Source organism: Pundamilia nyererei, unplaced genomic scaffold (genome assembly GCF_000239375.1).
Source record: "Pundamilia nyererei isolate P.nyererei 1_Seehausen unplaced genomic scaffold, PunNye1.0 scaffold00014, whole genome shotgun sequence".
Lineage (NCBI taxonomy): Eukaryota > Metazoa > Chordata > Actinopteri > Cichliformes > Cichlidae > Pundamilia > Pundamilia nyererei.
Window position 1 is genome coordinate 6,062,203 of NW_005187415.1, and position 6,415 is coordinate 6,068,617.

Here is a 6,415-nt window from a genome sequence, read left to right on the forward strand (position 1 = left end):
AGTCATGGTAATATCCTTTCAGGAAGGTGTTGCCATTCAGGGATATGTGTTGACACACGCCCATGTAACCTTGGCAACCAGCAATCGCTGTGGGTGCAGAATCACATTGTGGAGGAGAGCAATTATCCAGTTAGAGTCCTCCCCTGAATCATCAAATACAGACACATAAAGTTACACACAAACACATGCACAAAAAGACAGACACACACACACGTCTGGTCACATGACGAGTAGAGTCTTGTGTTATAGAACACTTTGAAAGCACACTCTCTCTTTCTCTCTCTCTCTCTCTCTCTCTCTCTCTCTCACACACACACACACTGAATTTTTCAACCTCTATTTTAACATACTGACACTCTTTTCTTCCACTTCCTTTTTCCGTAGTCATTCCTCCCCCCCACATCTCACTTTTCGTCTTCCTTCTCTTATCCATCTATCCCTCTTCCGCTGCTCTCTCACTCAGTGTGAGTGCTAGCTTGGGCCCAGCGGGTTTTCTAAGAGGGGTATGACACACCACAGCAGCAAGACGACGCACACACACACACACACACGCACACAGAGCTGTGATGTGAGGCAGACAGAGGGAGACAGGAAAACAGGAGGAGAAAAAAATGCAGTGTGCACACCACACGCACACACAGACACACACACAGACACACAGGCAGGTCATGCAGAGACAGACTCAGCTACTGCTGCTGAGAAGAAAGCCTGTGGCATATAGACCTGCCTCTCAGTTTTTATGTCATTTCTAGACTATTTATTTACGCATCTTTTACCTCATCGCTCTTTCTTTCATGCTACAGATGACGAGAGCGACAAACCAAAGACACTTTTGGTGATGCATATAAAGTTTTTTGAACAAGCCAGTCTGGCTACAGTCTTAAGGTCATTTTTTGGTATGAATACACAGAAACAAGTTCAAAATCCATGTACGGTTTGGTTTAACTAAACAGATTATGGCTTTCTTCTTTCACCCCTGTTGATTTCCGGGAGGTTTGTCCAGCAGACCAGAGCTGGCCACAGTTTAGCCACATTTAACTGAGAGCTGGTGTTAATCTCCCACCATGTTTAGATCTCAAGGTGTTTGCTGTATCATTATATGGCTTGGTATTCATGTCAGGTTTGCTATTTTGAAAATGCATGACACACTCTGTGCCCGGATACCAAGGACGTAGGTGTTGGCAGCCACAGGGGACAGTGCAGTTAACTGCTTTGTTTTTGCCCTTGATGAAGTTACAGAATATAAGCTAAAAGCAGAGTGGGACATACTAGGTGCTTTGCATTTATAAATACAGCCTTTATGTTTCTTTGATGTGTTTTAAAAAGCTCAAATCGATGTTTGAACCAAATACTACTATGTTATCTATACTTGGCTACTTGCAAATAGTAGTAATAATATTCACACTGTATATTTTAAAGTCTAGAAGCGGTCTTCAATATAAGCCATGGTGTCGCAGTCATGGTGTAGTAAGACAAAATTAAAGAAGTCCTTTTAATTTTTGCTTTTATTTTTCTTTTTTTTCTTTTCTTTTTTAATTATTATCTTTTTTTTTTCTTTTTTTTTTTACAGAGGAGTCTCCCCCTGCAGCCCATTAGAAGGACTACATATTAAAGCCTTTTTGACATTGGCTGCACCTCATACTGCTGATTTAGACTTTTACCCACACCGGTTATGATGTAACCTATCTGAGGGGCCGTAGCCATTATTCATGCCTGTGCATGGTGTTAATTACCTTGTGCACTGCTAACCACAATAGAAAAGAAATAAAATCCTGGGACTTTGTTGTTTTTCTCTCCTGCCTCCCCACTCTTCGTTGTGATCACGTGTTTTTCTTGGTTTTTTGTTTAGCTAATTTTGTCAATCTCTCACATCTGTGAGTCCTGTGACTCTATAATTATTATTCCTTGTTTTGAGGTGATAATCGTTTTTCTTTCACTGTGAAAAAGTAGCCGTCAATGCATAGGAGGAATCAGGCCAATCACGATAGCTGTGATCTGCGCTGATGTGATGTGCGCATCAGGTTCCAGCATAGAGTTTCAGACGGTTTTGCAGTTACAGTGTACCAAAAGAGCATATTTAAAACAGAAACCTAAATCCCCTGTTAGTCCCACACTTTTTTTTTTTACGCAGTTTATGACTCTGCACTGTTCCTAACCAGAACTTTGCAGATGAACCTTTGTGGATCTGCTAATTTTTGTTTTTGTTTTTTTTAGCTTTGCCTCTGGGAAAAGGCAGAATTAATAGATGACAAAGAACTTATTTGTAGCAACCAAGGGATAAAAACAATTAAAACTGTCCACTGTGCTTCTCATCAACACTTCTTTCATGTATTTTGTGTTTCTTCCTCTGCTGAGTGAATTTCCCAGTGGTTGTTCCCTTTACTCTTAAAGCCAGCAATCAGTATTTAACCTACACATAGTATCATTGCCCAAAGGTGACTTGCAGTTGAGTTGTTGCAGGCAAGCATGACTCTGTACTGGCTGGATCCCCATAATACTTCTGTGTTCACACTGGAGGCACGAGTGTTTTCCAGCCTGAGATAGATATTTTGATGAATGTTTATACTTTATGAGGCACACACAGTTACAAGCAAAACTCACAGAGAGCACCTTGTTGTGGATTGGGTTTAAACTGTCGGGCTAGTATGAGCAATTCTTCGTGCTAAATTATAAACACTGTTATAACACATCTTGTATACGTGCTCATTCTAATTCATGTTGGTAATGTTTTAACGCTATAATTCATGGCAATAATTTGGAAGAATTGTGAAGAGAGGCAGAAAGAGAAAGTAGTGAAACAATGTGTGCATACAGTACAATTTCAGAGAGACAGAACAGACAGTAACACAAATTAGACTGCGTACTGGAAAACATTTGTTTGATGTTGTTAACGTAGAGTAGGGCATATTAGTCCCAGCTCAGCTGAGCTGGGACTAATATAAGTCATTTGAGAGTTTTACATGGAACAAAGACAGTGAATTTTATTTTCTATGTCTTTCAGTGCAGATGCATATAGAAGGATATGGGGAACATGGTCATGCAAAATTATTAAAGAGATCAACAGCCCTTTCAGTAACATTTGGGCTTTGCATTAAGACGAATCTGAACATCCATCATGAGGAAGGAGAACAAGAGAATAAGAGGGAGAAGTGGGAGAAAGGAGAGTTGCCGTCAGTTGTGCATGGCTGCTTTTTTTTTTTCCACGTAAAAGCGGCGTTTTCTGCAGCCCCTCTCCCTCTGTCTTATCTGCACCTGATCACTGTTGCCTCTCTCCTATCGCTTTGCCTCTATGTTTCTCATCAGCTCTTCCTCTCTCTTTGCTATCTCGTAGCCACTCTGCCACACTCCACGGGCTACAGCAAACGGCTCCCCTGTCGTTTTATCGCACATACACGCACGCATGCACACAAACGCGCACACAAAGAAGCCCATGCGTGCATGTGTGTGTGCTTGAGAAGATGCGAACATTTAAAAACAATCGTGTTTACATGACGAAGGCTACAGAATCACATAGATATCCTGTAATGTGTATGCATATAGCAACTGACAACCTCTGCTGCTGAAAAAATTAAGCCATGCAAAAAAATAGAGTTTCTTACAAGACTGCCTACAAAAAAGTTTTAGTTTCATTAGATAATTTAGAAATCAATAATAATAACTGAGACGAGTGGTCTTGTTTATAACTAACCCTTTTCAATTTGGTTAAGACTTAAAGTAAAAGGCTTAGCTGTAGTCAGCATCAGTCTGCTCTCTAATTTAATTGAATAATGGCAAATAATATGACTTGCTGTGAGGTATAGTCCATCTGAGAGGTTTGTGCTCCAAACTTCTGAGCACAAACTTCAAGTATTTTATTAGTGTTGCATTAATAAGAGATATCTGTATCTGTGCCGTGCAGTTTATGAAGACGGCTTGCTAACAAAATTTCCTAGCTTTTTCTTCTTCCAGCTTATCACTTTAGAGGTTGATACAACTGTCTATCTGCCTTCATTTTACCCTATCCCTAACATCGTCCTGTCACATCTCAGTCACACCAACCCTTGTTTGCATGTCCTCCTTCACTACATCTTGAATCTAAGTCTTCCTCTTTTTTTCTGACCTGCCAGCTCCATCTTCGACATCCTTTGCCTAGTAAATCCACCATCTGGATATCTCCCAATCATCTCACCCCCTAACTTTGTCTTCAAACTACTCGATTTGAGCTGCCCCTCTGATGTACTAATTTCTTATCCTTTCAATCCTGGTCACTCCCAATAAACATTTTACAATGTTCAGCTCCACCTCCTGTCTCTTTGTCAGTGCTACCATCTCCAAATCATATCAAAGTAGGTCTCTCTACCATCGTATAAACCTTCCCTTTCACTCTTGCTGCTCTCCTTCTCTTACAAATCAAATCTCATCTCCACTCTCTTCTTCTCCTCCCTTGAGCATTGCCTCTTGCTACGGATGGTTGAACCCAGGTATTTAAACTTATCTACTTTTACTACCTTTGCTCCTTGAAGTTTCACTGTTACACCTCTGTCCCTCTCATTCACACAGATGTATTCTGTCTTGCTTCTACTGACTTTCACTCCAGAGCATGCCTTCACCTCTCCAGGCTCTCTTGCACCTGCTCCCTGCTCTCACTACAGATCACAGATCACCTGCAAACATCATAGTTCACAGTGACTGCTGCCTAACCTCATCTGTCAGCATGTTGTTGGCATGTTGTTGGAAAATACTGACAGCGCATGGACGGATAGCCCAACAGATGCCACCACTGTCTCACCATCCTCATACATGTCCTGCACCACATCACATCAATAGTGTTCTTTCTCGGCATGAAGCCATGCTGCTCACTGATCATAACCTCTCTTCTTAACCTAGCTTCAAAAACTCTTTCCCATATCTTCATGGTATGTCTCATCAGTTTCAACCCTCTGTAAGAAAAAGTTTGCAAACATTAGTTGATAATTTAGCACTACACCCACGATGGTCACTTTGCAGCAACAAAATTACACTGCTGCTTTGAGATGCATCCAGAAAATGTCACATCTTTTAATTTCAGTCTACATATACACATATAGGCACAGTTGCCTTAGCAGTGGACCATATGGAACACTGGCATTCCTGCTACTAAACTAAGGCAATAAAAGTTATAGTTTTGCCAGCCATATCTTATCATCATTACACAGTCCCTGCAATCATCCACTAGTGCCCTTAGTCTTAACCACTAAACCTGCCAGGGTCATGGGGGATGGAAGCTATAACACTTGGTGAGAGGCAGGGTATACTGTGATCAGGTCAACAGTCCAGCACAGGGCTAATACAGAGAGACAGAGAACCATGCACACTAATTTAGAATTACCAGTTAAGTTAACATGCATGAAACCACAGAAACTACAAACTACACACAGATTCCCCAACTGAGCAGTTAAGCAAATTCATAACCAATAACGCTCTGGAAAATACTGACAGCGCATGGACGGACAGCCCAACAGATGCCAGACAAATCATGTACAAAGCAAGAAATATCCACAAATCTATCACACTGTAATATATTCACATGCACGCCGCTCCAAGTGAGCGGCTGCAGCACAACGGCTTGCCTTTCTCTTTCGTGCTGTGTGCATGCAGAAAGAGTAAAAGTTTCAGACGAACACTCTGAAACTTTCTTGCAATTCCCTACGGCTTTTTGATTCATCCAAATTGTTAGCACTTTGTTGCAGTTAGTAGATTTTGAAGATGCCCTCATGAGGACTGACTCTCAGATTTAAGACTGTTCAGGAAGGTTCACTTATCCAAATCATGTTTGAATTTGTTCGTTGGCTATTTCATTTACAGAAATCTTTTTTTAAGATGTCATATGGGCTACACAATATATTTCTATACTGAAATATCCATTTTTTCCCCTAATAATCATTCCCTATCCTTATCGACTTGTCTACATAGGTTTCAGATGCATTCTTGGTTTATGAAACATCCTAAATCTAACTAAATTAGACTAGTGCAGGTGATGGTTTCTTGACTTAGGCAACAAAGGTAAATTTTAAAATGTACCTTTATTGCTATAATTGGTCATTATTATGGTTTGATACACTGAATAAGCAACATTAGAAAACATCTATATATAGCAATCTATTACTGAAACTCACACACACTGATTGATATATTCTCAGTGCCATCAGCTGAGACTAAAAAAAGTCTTTGATTATTCAACTAGCAAAACAAAACCAATGCCAGATGTGAGACAACAGCTTCAAAGTTTGCTTCTTTATGAGAGACACATGAAAGAAAGAAAGCCTTTGACATTTTATTTGCTTTACACTTTATAGAATATTTTATTACCATAGTAATCTATGCTCCAACTTTAATGTATGTATCTTGTACATTTGTATATCATGAGCCTATTAGTTGTAAAAAGTGGCTGTAGAAC

At 40.2% G+C, this 6,415-nt stretch overlaps 1 protein-coding gene across 5 annotated transcripts in view; it reads right to left on the reverse strand.

Annotated features, from left to right (window-relative positions):
* wnt5b (wingless-type MMTV integration site family, member 5b) overlaps positions 1 to 6,415 on the reverse strand; it is an 86,634-nt gene that overhangs the window by 27,725 nt on the left and 52,494 nt on the right. The window lies entirely within an intron of this gene.